The following is a 14,651-nucleotide window of genomic DNA, read 5'->3' on the forward strand; positions in this document are numbered from 1 at the left end:
GTCTATCTAAGGTCAAGGGGGTCGGACTGTCATGTGGGGGCAGGCAATGTAGGCTGCATGCAGCATGCTGATTGGATATAGGGACAAAGGGTGGGGGCCAGCCTCCTTTCTGAGCATGCACAGTCTGGAACCTTGTCTCTTCCTGGGACACCTGCTCAGTAATTAAACAGCAGCATAATCCTGCCATGGGTGTGCGCATGTGCGGAGGCCCACCGTGTGCTGTCACACAGGTTACTTTCGTTCGCTCTTCATCCTTCCTGTGCCAATGCAAGAATTCTCCCCAATTTGACCCAGTCTTAACTAGTCTTATTGGTGGTCGGTCAATATCTGCAAAGCAAGCTCATAAATCAGGCAGGTCAGCCCACGTTTCCTGAGGGTGGAAGGGTAAAGCATCTGTTACCACGTTGGTTTCAGTTTAAGGACGTTTCTTAACTGGCAGTAATACCTCGAGCACTGATGAAGCCCCAATTGTTTGCCCTCCTCTGCACAGTCAGGTCTGGGAGGAGGGGCTGTGGCCCTTTCCCAACCCCTGAGGGTGACTTTTGATTTGTCTAAGCTAATTATGGTCATGTCCTTTCTCTTACTACATATTGACATTAGGTGTGGCCCGGAGATTCAGTCCTGGCCTGTAAGAGGAGTGAAGTTTGCTGGGGCCGCTTTCAGGACATGTCCCCTTATCCTTAATAAGATTTACAGGACGGGGTGGTTCTCAGGGCTGCTTTGGGATGCTGTTGTCTGCACGTGGTGCCTCCATCTGCGATACCCATCCTAGGACTCTCAGGAGAGCCAACAATTCGAGAGGACAAGCCACACACTGAAGGTGGCCGGTCAAAGAGAGAAGGTTGGGGAAGCTATGTCCTTGGTGATGCACAGCACTGGTGTCCCCGAGCTGCCACCACGTTTGCTCACTTCTTGTTATGTCCTGGGAATTTCCTCATTGTTTAAGCCTGTTTGCATTGGACCTTCTGGGACCTTCAGTCAAAGCTTCCTAACTGCCCTTTGATATTTCAGAGCCTAAGTTTTTGGTCCTAAAGATCCAGGTTCAGATCTTGGCTCTGTCATCTATTTGCTGTAAAATCGAATTTCAGTCATTCCGACTCTGCTTCTTTATCTGTACAATTAGGATAAAAAGGTTTTCATCAGGGACGCCTGGATGGCTAATCGGTGGAGCATCTGCCTTAGGCTCAGGGCATGATCCCCAGTCCCGGGATCGAGTCCCACGTCGGACTCCCTGCATGGAGCCTGCTTCTCCTTCTGCCTGTGTCTCTGCCTCTCTCTCTGTGTCTCTCATGAATAAACAAACAAAATCTTTAAAAAAAAAAAAAAGGTTTTCATCATTGCATTTTTGTGAAGGTAAAATGATCCCTCGAGAAGTAGTTACTGAGTGCCTGCCTCCCAGCTCAAAGGGGCAGAGAAACACTTTCGGGAGATGGCCTGCTTCTAATCCCCCTCCTAGAACCCAGTCTGCTTTGTTCGCACCGTCTTATTTCTCCATGAACACGTCCAACTGCCCTTTTCTTGTTTACTTCCTCTCGGATAGTCACGGCCTGTCACAGGCTAGTACTTAAGAGCAGACTGGACACCCACCCACACCTCTAGCTGAGGGGCTTAGCTGAGGGGCGCTTTCCTGTGTGTTTGGAAGCATCACTTAGGGGGTGTGCTGCCTTGACCCTGGTTATCCCGAAGAGTCCCCGCTCCTCACATCCAGCTCTGAGCCTGCTGGGGACCCAGGCTGTCTGGCCCAGTCCTTGGGCTGCCTCTGTCAGAGCCCCGAGGAGGAAAAAACAAGTCAAGTCTGCCCACCAGGCTCTGGGCTGCCGGGCTCCGGAGAGCTGCAGCTGTGTAGCCATCGTGTCATGAGTGATGGGCCATGAGCACTCAGCTGTGCACAGCCTCACCTCCAAAAATGCACACGCGGCCCTTTCTTTTTCTGTGCACTTGTATCTGCTCACTGAGGCATTTCCCTGGAGTTCGGGATGGTGCGTGTTTCCAGGGGTTTGTCGTTCCGAGGGCTTCTTGCAGTCTTGCAGAGAAAACCTGCTGAATCACCACGGGTGGCCAGAGCTGGCATTTGATAGTGTGTTTCTGAGGAGGAGGCCACTGACAATGGAACCCTTAGGGATTTGTTTTTTTATTTTTATTGGAGTTCAATTTGCCACATATAGCATAACACCCAGTGCTCATCCCATCAAGTGCCCCCTTCAGTGCCCGTCACCCAGTCACCCCCACCCCCCGCCCATCTCCCTTTCTACCACCTCTTGTTCGTTTCCCAGAGTTAGGTGTGTCTCCTGTTCTAGATCTGTCTCCCTCTCTGATATTTCCCACTCATTTTCTCTCCTTTCCCCTTTATTCCCTTTCACTATTTTTTATATTCCCCAAATGAATGAGAACATATAATGTTTGTCCTTCTCCAATTGACTTACTTCACTCAGCATAATACCCTCCAGTTCCATCCACGTCGAAGCAAATGGTGGATATTTGTCATTTCTAATGGCTGAGGAATATTCCATTGTATACATAAACCACATCTTCTTTATCCATTCATCTTTCGATGGACACCGAGGCTCCTTCCACAGTTTGGCTGTTGTGGACATTGCTGCTAGAAACATCGGGGTGCAGGTGTCCCGGCATTTCACTGCATCTGTATCTTTGGGGTAAATCCCCAGCTAGCTGGGGGCATCCCAATGCCAGATTTCAGGTTGTACTACAAAGCTGTGGTCATCAAGACAGTGTGGTCCGGGCACAAAAACAGACACATAGATCAATGGAACAGAATAGAGAATCCAGAAGTGGACCCTCAACTTTATGAACCCCTAGGGATTTGTTTTTTTTTAATTAATTAATTTATTTATGATAGTCACACACACAGAGAGAGAGAGAGGCAGAGACACAGGCAGAGGCAGAAGCAGGCTCCATGCATCGGGAGCCCGACGTGGGACTCGATCCCGGGTCTCCAGGATCGCGCCCCGGGCCAAAGGCAGGTGCCAAACCGCTGCGCCACCCAGGGATCCCCACCCCTAGGGATTTGTGAAAGGGTGAGGTGGTCTCATCAGGAAGAGGGGAGGTAAGCATTCACCTTCTGGGGCCCTACCTGTCCTCCTGCCTTTTCTACCTCCCTTTTTTTGGTTATAGAGAAAACAGCTGGCCCCTTAACTGAGATCTAGATTGGAACGCTGAAGTTGCTGTTCGGACACTGTTTGACCTTGGGTAAGTTACTTAACCTCTCTGAGTCTGCTGCTTTTTTTTTTTTTTTTAATGAAGATAATGCTTAACTCATAGGGTTGTTGGAAGGATTAGATGAGCTCACTGCCTAGTGTAGTGCTCATAAATGTCTCATTTTAGATACCCTCTGAAAATTCAAGTGCATATCAAGGATTCCTATAATACAATACCTGCTTATCTATGAGGACTCCTTCATCACTTAATGATAATTAAAGCAAGGATCGACAGGAATTAAGTAGAGAGGGTCAAAGGAGAGAGTCAGAATCTTGTAGGAAATGGGTGATAGCACCAAAGACATGGATTTTCTCACCTTGCAGCTTTCCCTGGATTTGGGCCTTTTAGGGAAATGACTTATACATATGTATAGATTTTTTTTAAAAAGATCATTTCTAAGGTACACACTTTTTTCACAGTTTAACATCCGAGTTTTGAATTCATTTGACGATTTATGGCATTTATAATTATAACTCTTAAAATGACATGTTATATTCATAATTGATGGCATCTTAGTTTTGATGAATATGGTAATACTCTCTATAAACAACAACAGTGGCAAGAATCTAGGGCCTGCGTTGGGCTACCTTAGAACCATGTCTTCCAACATAGTAGCCACTAGCCCCATGTGGGTTTTGGGAACTTGAAACGTGGCGAGTCCCCCTATGACCTGCTGTAGTGCAAAATGCTCACCGGATTCTGAAGACTTAATATGGAAAAAAATAATGCTACAATGTCTCCTTAACACTTTTTTTAATTGATAGCAAGTTGAAGTGATCATATTTTGGATATATTGGGTTAAATAAACTACATTATTAAAATTGATTTCATCTTTTTACTTTTTTAAAGTGGCTACTAGCAACTCTAAATCCCTGTTTGCGGCTCGCATTGCATTTCTCCTGGACAGCACTGCTTTGGAAGAAGACCTCAGAGATTTTGGTGGCCACCCGTTAGAAACCGGGTGGACTTTAGCTCCAGATTTGGTTCAGGTGTCAAGACTGATTATGCTGCATATCATACCCTCCTTCTGGGGAGGGTAGAGTAGATCCTGGGCAGGTCCAAAAATGGCTTGAGAGAGGAGGGAAAGGAGATTATCTTGGGGTTTCTCGGGTGGTTTAGGGTACAGGACTGTGGTGAGGGTTCCTGCCGACAGAAGCTTGTGAGACTTAAAACTGCCCTGGGGAATACCTGGGCTGGTTTTTTTTTTTTTTTTTTTTTTTTTTTTTGAGCTTTCCCAGATGTTGAGACAGAAGGGGGAGGTGGAAGGTGAGGTGAAAAGTGTCAGTTCCGAGGGCTGATAATAGACGAGTCAGACTTACTACATTATCCAGTTCTGCGCCCTCATTTTACCAAGGAGGATTCAGACATAGAAAGGGGAGGTGACTTGCCCAAGGTCACACAGCCAGCTAGTGGTGGTGCTGGCGCTGGAGAGACCAGAGATGTTTTTCCTTCTGTTTCACAACATCTCATGGAAAGCTACCTTGGAGGACAAGAAAATCCTTTGTCCAGGGGATGGTCTCCATGATTTGTGGCTCTGTAGGGAAGGAGGACGTGCTCAAGGATGGCAGTCAAGCTTGGCAATGCCACCAGCGACTCTCTCGCCAGGGCAGCCCTAGGCCAATTTGGCTCATGTTTGCTGACAAGCTGGATCAAGAAAGTGATTTGAAAAGTAAATATTCCACAGAAAATGAAATCAAGAATCTGAAAAAAGACAAACAAAAAAACCCCAAACACAAACAAATCCATGAGAACGAAGTGGACATTGTGCATATGCTTCTTTTCAACATTAAAGTGGCTTTGAATCAGGCCAAGAAGCCCTCACATCTCCATTTTAGTTGAGGCTTAAAAACTTCCAAGAGAGGTTATTGTCCAGGGACAGAGGTCTCCCTTTGCAGGTGCAGAGCTTAAATGTTCTACAAAGAAAAGGAAATAAACTCATTGGGGTTTGTTCTAATATTTTGAGGAGAGTTGCTTTGAACGTACAGCATGAATTTTGGAAGCCTGGGTACTTAAAAACACACTTGGGAAGGGATTGATTTTAAAATCTGAATCTTTGCCTGGTTCTTGGCTTCTCTGAAGTGTCGGTCGTTTAGTGTTTTGTGTTTATTGCATCCATCACAAATAAATCTGAATTTGTTTTGATTTTTCTGATTTCCTTCTACCCTGGAAGTAGAGCAGCCTTTTCTGTGCAAATGACTTTGGATAAAGTCTTAAATAATTACCAATCCCAGCTGACACTTACTGCAACCCTGGAACGTGCTCTATCTGCTGCCTTCCCGGAAGAACGTAGGATGGAAGGAATTGCTTGAGAGCCAGATCAAGAGCTCCCCCTGGATTGTGGCCAATCAAGAGCATTTCATAAATGTTTGCCTGTAGAGTCAGCCCACAGTTGCCTGGTGAATGGGACATGATGGATATAAACAGGTAAAAGCTGTGGTCAATACCCAAGTACTGATACTTGGCTTTGAAATATCTTTTGTTTGGTACTGTATTTTGAATATGAGGGATTTTTTTTAAAGATTTATTTTTATTTATTTATGATAGACATAGAGAGAGAGAGAGAGAGAGAGAGGCAGAGACACAGGAGGAGGGAGAAGCAGGCTCCATGCCGGGATCCTGACACGGGACTCGATCCTGGGACTCAGGATCGCGCCCTGGGCCAAAGGCAGGCGCGAAACTGCTGAGCCACCCAGGGATCCCCCAAATATGAGGGATTTTATGGTTAAAACAATACTCACCTATACCAACTATGTATTCTGTGCCAAGCCTGGGGTAAAGCAATTTCATACTGGGGATAACCTCTCTATTGATTCTAGGATTTACTGTCTGAAGGCCTTTTTTGCTTAGAGAGGAACACTTGCTGCTACCTTTTTTACTGATTCTCAGTTTATTAACTTTTTGGACTTTATGAAACAATAGATATTTCTTTAAACATTAAATAATACTTATCAAAATATTTTCGCTACTTAACATGACTAAGCAGTCAAAATTTAGGAGTTTGACATGATATTTTCCCTCCCAGACTTAGAAACTTATTTGATGAAGCTATTTTAAACAGTTAATTTTCATGCCTCCAGTATATTAGATTCTCTTAAATGGTCTAAACACCTTAAGAAGGAGATAAACTTGTGGAATATTGCAAAGATTGCAGGCCTTATTCTCACAATGACATTACTGATTTCAACGTTTTATTTTTTCTATCCATATCCACACCCTCATTCTCACTCTTATTTCTTATACCTTCCCAGGGTAGCAGTAATTTTACTAGAGCAGCTTAGATGGCAGGATAAACAGTAGAGTTTTGGCCTGGGCATGGGACCTGGTTTTCAAGTTCAGGGTGATTTAAACTCAAGCCTAGTCAATGGCTCTGGCGGGATCCATTTTTTAATTTGTTTCTCTCACTAATCATGTATTGTAGGATTTTGAGGTTTCCAGGCTTTTGAAGGTCTGTTCTTTTTCACTGTTCTGCCATTATTATTTTTTTTCAAACTTTAGAATTTTATTGAATCTTCAAGCATGTAAGGCACAATAGTGCTAAGCAAAGTGTAAGAGGATATAGGGGGTTTCAACTATAAAAACATAAATGAGTAATTTTCACCTCTTCCCCCAACCCTTTTTTCCCTCCATTTATTGTTGGTTTTTCTCTCTGAGGGTTCATGTGCCCCAGGAAGGAAAATTGGCAAAATAAGAAGGCAGCAGAGGACCCAATATCGGGGGTGGAGCAAAAGCAATAGGCATTGCAAGAAATGGACTGAAACTCGGAGGTCGAGGAGGTATAAAGCAATGAGCAGTAGGGTGAGTACTGGAAGACAAGGGGAGAGACCCTGACCAATTCTCTGTGGGATGCCACTGGCTTCCCTGTGGGAAAGAACCACGAGCCAGCCCTTCCTTGCTGGCCTTTCTTGTATTTCCTGATCTAATTGTGGGGATATGTGTGTGGGGAGGCTCTTACTTGTGGACCCCTGGGTGGAAAGAACCCCTGACCTCATGGCAAAGCTATGTATGACCTTGCATTATTGCCACGTCTCTTGGTATCCCCACTGCTGACCCCTGCCCCCCCATCATTGGTGCAGGAGGGCTGCCAGAGAATTCCTGGGACACATTCATAGAATCCTGTCCCCTAAGCCTCTAGCCTCCCAAGCCCTCAGAGCTATTTACTTCTGCTGCTGAAAGGGACTCTTCCGTAGCAGCAGGTGGTAGCCCATAGGGGTGTTCATGAGCTCTGGACCTGTCCACAGGAATGTAGGCTCCTGGGGTCTCAGAGGAGTGCTCCAGTTGCTGTCTGCCAGGTGAGTCAGCACATTGAGGGGGGTCTCAGCAGGATGTGATGGTGGCCCCAAGGCTCTGCATCATCTTTGGGCATGGAACTTGGACCCTGGAGAGACACGTCTTCGTAGGGTGCGGCTCCTGGGTCGCACACTCATCTGCAACTTCTTCACTGGGTGAAGGGGAGTGACCACCAAGGACGTTTTCAATACAAGCCTTGGAGAAAGTCCATCAGGAAAACCTTTGAGAGGTAATGGAGAAAAGCAGCTGAATGGCCACGTAGGCCAACTCAGTCTAGAGAGAGGACTTGTGCTTCTGCTTTAGAGCAGCTTGGCAACTCGAAGGAAGCCATGGACCAGCTGCTTCTTTCTAGATTTGGAGTTCTCTCTGTTTTGCCTTGATTGTGTATTGGCCGGGCCTTTAGGTAATATTGGAAACATCGTTATAATTTCCTAATATCTCACTATTATCAATTAAGAAGTGCATGGAGAGGATTAGGTTTGTGCTGTACATTCTCCTCTTTGGGCTATAGGGTGGATGCAGAGATGTGCCTTCTGGTTCCCTCCTGAGGACTTAGGCACTCATTCCCCTGGATGTCAGGCATGTTGCCTGTTGGACGGCTGATAACAAGGTCCTTCTTCCAGAAATTGTCTTTGGAGCAAGGGAAGCTGTCTTGCTCCAAGGACAGGTTGATGTGGTGGTACAAATGCTTGACCCCTTGCCTCAGTCTGGGATATCTCTGAACAGCCATTCCAATTTTAGAGTTCCCCACGGGATCGGCTTAGACTTTTGTTGCCACTGCCTCGCAATTCAACACTCCCCTCTGTCCCATCCCTTTTCCCTCATTTATTTTCAGCAGTTCTCAACAGGACACCCCAATAACTTCCATCTCAGAGTTTGTTTCCACAGAGCCCACCTATGACGGTTGGGAGGTTAGTCCAAGGAAATAGTATCTGGGGGATGATGCCACCAACCAGGCGGCAATGAGGACCCCATCATTGGTCATGGGCCCCTGGCTTGTAGTAAGGTGTAGTTGCTAAAATGTGGTCAACTGACATGGGATATTGGCAGAAAGAAATTCATCAGCAGGTGCAATATTGGAGTATTTTTTAAAAAAGATTTTATTTATTTATTCATGAGAGACAGAGACACAGAGAGAGAGAGAGAGGCAGAGACACAGGCAGAGGGAGAAGCAGACTCCATGTAGGGAGCCTGACATGGGACTTGATCCCGGGATTTCAGGATAATGCCCTGGGCTCAAGGCAGGCACTAGACCACTGAGCCGCCCAGGGATCCCCAATATTGGAGTATTTGAGAGGTCAGGGAAAGTAAAAAGAATTGGAATGATGAAATTGACTGGTGGTTATTTGGGGATATCAAGGCATTGAGAAAATGAAAAGCTGAGGGTGATTAATTACCCATTTAAGGTGAAGTGTAAAACGCAGAAGGCCTCCTTGGCAGCATATAGAGAGACTCCCATTACCTACAGCCAAAAGGCAGAAAATGCTCAGCATCAGGTCTAGGACTTAATTTAAGGGTGACGGAGCTCCAGAAGAGGTTGAATTCTCAAACCTGGCAAGTCTGCTATCCTAAGGTCAGGGTCCCGATGAGAAAGGTGTGGATCTCTGAGACTTGGGATGGGGTCATCTGGGTTAATGTAAATGAAAATTTTAATTCCTAGAGTCCCCTGACCTCTCTAGGCCTGTAGATGTGGTCATAGTCCTCACTATTAAATGTTAGTTCACACTTTTCTTGACACAAGGCAGAGGTACTCATCCTGACCACCTCTAGGATCTATCTCTGGCTCTTCTCTAGATCGATAACTGGAGTTGAGTCATAGTGTGACCTGGCTGGAGAAGTACTGGGTCTGTTGCAGGAGGAAAGGGGAGCAGCAAAAACCTGGGGATCTGTGGTATCCTGAACTAGAAGAGCTGAGGGGATCAAGGGAGGGGAGTGAGGGGGAAGGGGAAATACAAAGTTGGCTAAAGGAGAGTTTATTGATATGGGAACACTCTCACAGGACCTGTGGCTTGACACTATGGAAAGAACCTTGGAGAATGATGCTAATATGCTGCTAGCACATTGTTCTTAGAAGCTTGGAGAAAGTGATGGTCTATGCTAAGTGAAGGAGAGATGCCACAACTGTGTAGCAGATGGTAGGAGGGATCAAAGGATCAGAGAAGTGAGTGTGCTAGAGACAAAGTACTTGTTCCATGGCCTCTAAGCTGAGGGATATTGCAGTGGAAAAAGCCAAGTGGAAGCCTTTGGAGTGGCTCTCCTCCTAATGACAAAATAGGCAGTTTCTTTGGTGACCCTCAATGAACTATGCCATCCAATATTTGTACCTCTGTACCAACCCCTCCAACATTGACTCTAAACTTGAGAAAATGGATATAAGGAGGCACCATACAAGGAAAGGCTTGATAAGAGTTTGCACAAGTGGATACTGGGAGTTAGGGAAAGGGTTAGCCCCATAGGTTTACCTTGCTTGGCTTGCCTATAAAAAGTGGGTCTTCTCAGGTCCTGTTAGGGGACTCTGCTTCCCAATTTTTTTGCTGCTTTGTCCTTCACTGGTTTCTTGCAGAATCTACTCCTATTTATTTATTTTTTTATTTAGAATGTGAGCTGGGGGAGGGGCAGAGGGAGAGAGACAGTCAAGCAGACTCTGTGCTGGGCACAGAGCCTGACTCCGGCCTCGATCTCATGATCCTGAGATCATGTCCTGAGCCAAAATCAGGAGTCGGACACTTAACCAACTGAGCACCCAGGCACCCAAGAATTGACTCCTTTTTAAATGACCTTGAATCTAGCTTTGTGTTGGAAACCAAAAAAAGAAAAAAAAAGTTTGCACGGAGGGACTTGTCTTGGAATGCTTGCTCTTGGGATCCAGCTGCCATATGGAGAAGCTCTAGGTAACTACATGATGAGACTATGTGGAAGGAGAGGCCTCAGTCTACCAGCCTTCTCTCTCAAGGTACCAGCCACGGGAGTGTAGCTATATTGGACACTCCAGTCCCAGCTGTCATTGGACTGCATCTGCATGAGAGACACCAAGCAAGACCAACAAAAGGACAATCCACGTAAGCTCCTATTAACCCACAGAATCATGCTAAATAATTACAATAGTTGATGTATTAAGCCACCACGTTTTGTGGTATTTTGTTATTCAGCAACAAATAAACAACTGTGAATGAAGAAACAGTATGGCAACCTGGTGGGGAATGACAGAGATTAGTATAACTGATAAAGACCTAAACCCTTTCAAAGGGCAGAATTTTGAGGGGCGCATATAGTTGTGTACTTTTATGGGAGGAGAAGAAACTCAAGGAAAGAATATGATTGGACTCTAGGCAGTGGTGAATGGGTTGACTGGTTGGTCAGAGGCCTGGCAGGAGAAAGATCAGAATGCTGGGGACTGGAAGGGCTGGGAGAGAGGCGTGTGGATGGATGGATGGATCTGTGGGAGTGGCCACACAGTGTATCCTGTGAATACTGGAGAACATTTTATATCAGTGTTCCAATCAGTTCACCTCCAGGCTGTGTGTAGGGAGTGCCATTCTTAAATTTAACTTCTCTCTCATTTCCAGAGCTTGTTTCTATCCTGGCTTATACCTTCTTAGGAGCAGGTAGGCCTTTTATGTCTAAGATTGAAATGAGTTTCCTGATAGCTGGTCCGAGTGTGGCGAGAAGACCCCAGACGTCCCTTCCTGTGGGCTAAGGTAGTGTTCAGATGGTTGCACAAGAACTGATGATCCCTTTCTGATTTATTGGCTTGGATGCTAAGATTTGCACATATTGTTGGCAAGGACTGCTGCATCCAGTATAATTAAGCCTTAACTGGGTAATCTGAATCTTTAATCCAGGAAACATTTATCCAGAGATGGCCATTGTAGTTTATTTTATTTGAGGTGGAATATCTTATCCCTTTAGTAAGAGACTCAAGTAGGTACTTGGTTTGGTCTTCCCAGTTCACAATCACGGGCCTTCTAGAGCACTATGCCTTTACTCCCGGGGATCGCAGTTCTGGCAGCCAGCTTTCTACCCCCTGACTCTGCCTCTCTGGACACAGCTGTTGGGAACAAGGGTGGTCACCTGACCCAAGTTGAACCAACCAGATTTTTCTCTCTTGGGGACTTGGAATTGAGACTATGACCCAGTCAGTTTGGGCAGGTCTTTTGCTGAGAGAGGTCAGAATCTTGGGACCTGGGACATGCTCACCTTCTGCTCACACATGCGCAGAGAAGCATCAAAGGCAGGTCTTCAGAAGGAAACGAGATTTCCAGAGAGCTTTCTTCTTTTGGGCTTCCCCCCTTTCCTGATGCCACCTCCCTTTTGCCTTCTGAGATACTCCTATATCTTTATAAAGCCTTCCTCCTCCCTGTGGGCTAACTTGAGGAATTTTCTGTTACTTACAACCAAAGAGACTTAACCAGACAGAGGTCCTTCGGCGTGAATGTGCTTCTGGTGCCCGCACCTGGCCGCACAGCTCTCCTTGTTCCCCCTCCCCTCACTCTCCATCTCTCCTCCACTCTCTTTAACTTTTTTCTTTTAATTCTCTCCCCTCCCCCGCTCCGGCCAGACTGTATTATGATAAATTCAGGTTACAGAGAATCCCTGTTCTAACCCAAAGTCATTTTCTTGCCAAGAATCCCATAGCGACAAAACCCTCAGCTCTGAAGGATAAATTAAACTGAGAGGGTCTACCTCTCAGAATCTCTTCTTATCTGAAGAAAATAAGCAAGGTCATTGTCTTCCCTAAAGGCAGCCTCCTCCTAGTTAAGTACATATGTCTGGTTCTGTTTGCATGATCGTCAACAGCACCTTTCAATGAGAAGGAATAATGAGCACCCAGCAGACAAGGGAAGACAAGAGGGTGCTGTGGCCTTTTACATGAGTTTTTTCGTCTTTTCTCACAGTTATTTAATGTAAAAAAAGAGAGACTTGACAGTCTCTCCACCTGTCAGTCAAAGAGAATCAAAATGTGACTCATTTCTTTAAATAAAGTTGGTAAATCTCCTCTCAAATTCCAGTACTCTTGCTTGTGTGGCAAAGGGAAAACAACAAAAATCTAGAAATAACACAAATTTTCAGAAATAGAGGGGAGTGGTTGGATAAACAATGGTATACCCACACTTAAGAAAATTGAGTAGTTATTTAAAAAAATGATTCAGAGCAACGTGTGTTGTGGTAAAAGCTCTGCTGGGGCAAAGGCTGCTAGCTACTACCTCCATCCTCCAAATAAGTCTACCCTTTTCCATGATTTTTAGCTGGGCACTTAGTTGTCAGGGGGGAAAGACTATATTTCCCAGCTTCCCTTGCAGCAAGGTATAGCCTGGTGACCAGGTCCTGGTTAATGAGAAGTGAGGGGTTGGGAGATGGCCAACTTCTGTGTTGTGTTTTGAAAAGGAGGAAGGAGGTGGGGAATGTCCATCCCCCGCCCCCCCCCCCCTTTCCTCCACCCTATTTCCTGGAATGTGGCAAACTAACAGGCCATGTGGATGAAGGGTACTGCTTGGGGAGGATGGGCAACAAGATAGAAGAGGCTTGACTGCCTGACTACTGTGTGCGGCAGAGTTCCAGAAGGCCCCTGGACCGTCTGCCTAGGGATGCTGAAGTCAGGAAGAAACTTCTGTCTTCTTAATTTGGATCTCTGTTACCTGCAGCCAGACTTATCACCCAATTAATACCTTATCCAAGCAGGAAAAGAAATTCAGTTGTAATGTGCACAATATGATGCGATTTAAAAATATCTGTGAAAGAATCTACCCTGTACAGATGCATATAAGCTTGTAAATGTGTAAATGATTGTGAGAAAGGTGGGAAAGTAAATGGTCAAGCTTCTAACTTTGATTTCCTAAGAGGTGGGGAGGGAGAAGGAGTTCACACTTTGTTTTGTTTTTTGTTTTTATTGAAGTTCATTCGCCAACATCTAGTATAACGCCCAGTGCCCTCCTCAGTGCCTGTCACCCAGTTACCCCAACCCTCCCACCCCCCCGGTCTCACCCTTCTGCAACCCTTTGTTTGTTTCTCAGAGTTAGGAGTCTCTCATGGTTTGTCTCCCTCTCTAATTTTTCCTTAACATCTTTTTGGGGGACTTATAATAGAAAAACTTTTTTTTTTTAATGTACAGAAAAAACTATCTCAAGTCTTCCTGAAATTGATGTAGCTAATGTGAAAGTGCTTATTTAAACCACAGGGTTGAGGGATGTCTGGGTGGCTCAGTTGGTTAAATATCTGCTTTCAGCTCAGGTCGTGATCCTGGAGTCCTGGGTTGGAGCCTTGTGTTTGGTGAGCAGGGAGCCTGCTTCTCCCTCTCCCTCTGCCCCCTATCCCACCTCCACACTCTCTCTAAAAAAAAAAAAAAAAAAAAAAACAAAACTATACAGGTGAAAGCTTTGGAGGCCAAAGTTCAGGATCAGAAACCCATGTTGTTCTGTCAAAGTCTCTGCTTGAGAGATTTATATTTGTGGGTCATTCTTACAAAGTTGTTTCTAGATAGAGGTGGCTGCTGGCTCTTTTTATGTAGTTGGGTAAGAGCAACTGGGGAAGACTGATTATTCTGTATTTAGAAAAGAGGAACAGTTGTGTTTTGTACAAAATTATCTCTTGATTTGCTTCCACTGTGGAGCAGTTGTAGGAAGAGATGGACAGAATGAATGAGGGAAATAATTAAGCTGTGTGAAGACATGTCCCTAGTGATTCGTACTAGCTGACCACATGGTTAAAACCCAGGGTGAGAAGGGGAGTCAGCCTTGAATTTACTGCTCACAATGCACCCACAGCATGCAGAGAAATTTGCACATTTGTTGATATGGGCTTAGCTGGAAATGAAAATTTGGAAACCACAGGCTTCAGAGCCAGTAACCTGTAGCAAAAGCTTTCAAACACCTTTTCAAGCAATTGTTTAGGAAAAAAAAATATTTTTGTACTCCACCAAACCTCTTCATTTCTCTAAGAATAAATGCCACAAGACTAAGGTTAAAACTGCACCATTTATTGAGCACAGGAGCTAATTAAATTTTTCCACATGACCAAGAAAAGGGAAACCAAGAGCTTTCTTTGATTTTTCATCCCTTGGTAAAGTAAAAAAAAAAAAAAAAAGGAGAAAGAAGAAGAAAGAAAACAGATGGGTGTGGTGCACACACACATTTGGAAAAGCATCTTTTCCA

The 14,651-nt window shown here is 45.2% G+C and overlaps 1 pseudogene; it reads right to left on the bottom strand.

Moving 5' to 3' along the window:
* Window positions 1-6,870: 6,870 nt before the first annotated feature.
* LOC121478688 overlaps window positions 6,871-14,651 on the bottom strand; it is a 29,486-nt pseudogene continuing 21,705 nt past the window's right edge.

The sequence above is a fragment of the Vulpes lagopus genome, chromosome 19 (assembly GCF_018345385.1).
Source record: "Vulpes lagopus strain Blue_001 chromosome 19, ASM1834538v1, whole genome shotgun sequence".
Classification (NCBI taxonomy): Eukaryota; Metazoa; Chordata; class Mammalia; order Carnivora; family Canidae; genus Vulpes; species Vulpes lagopus.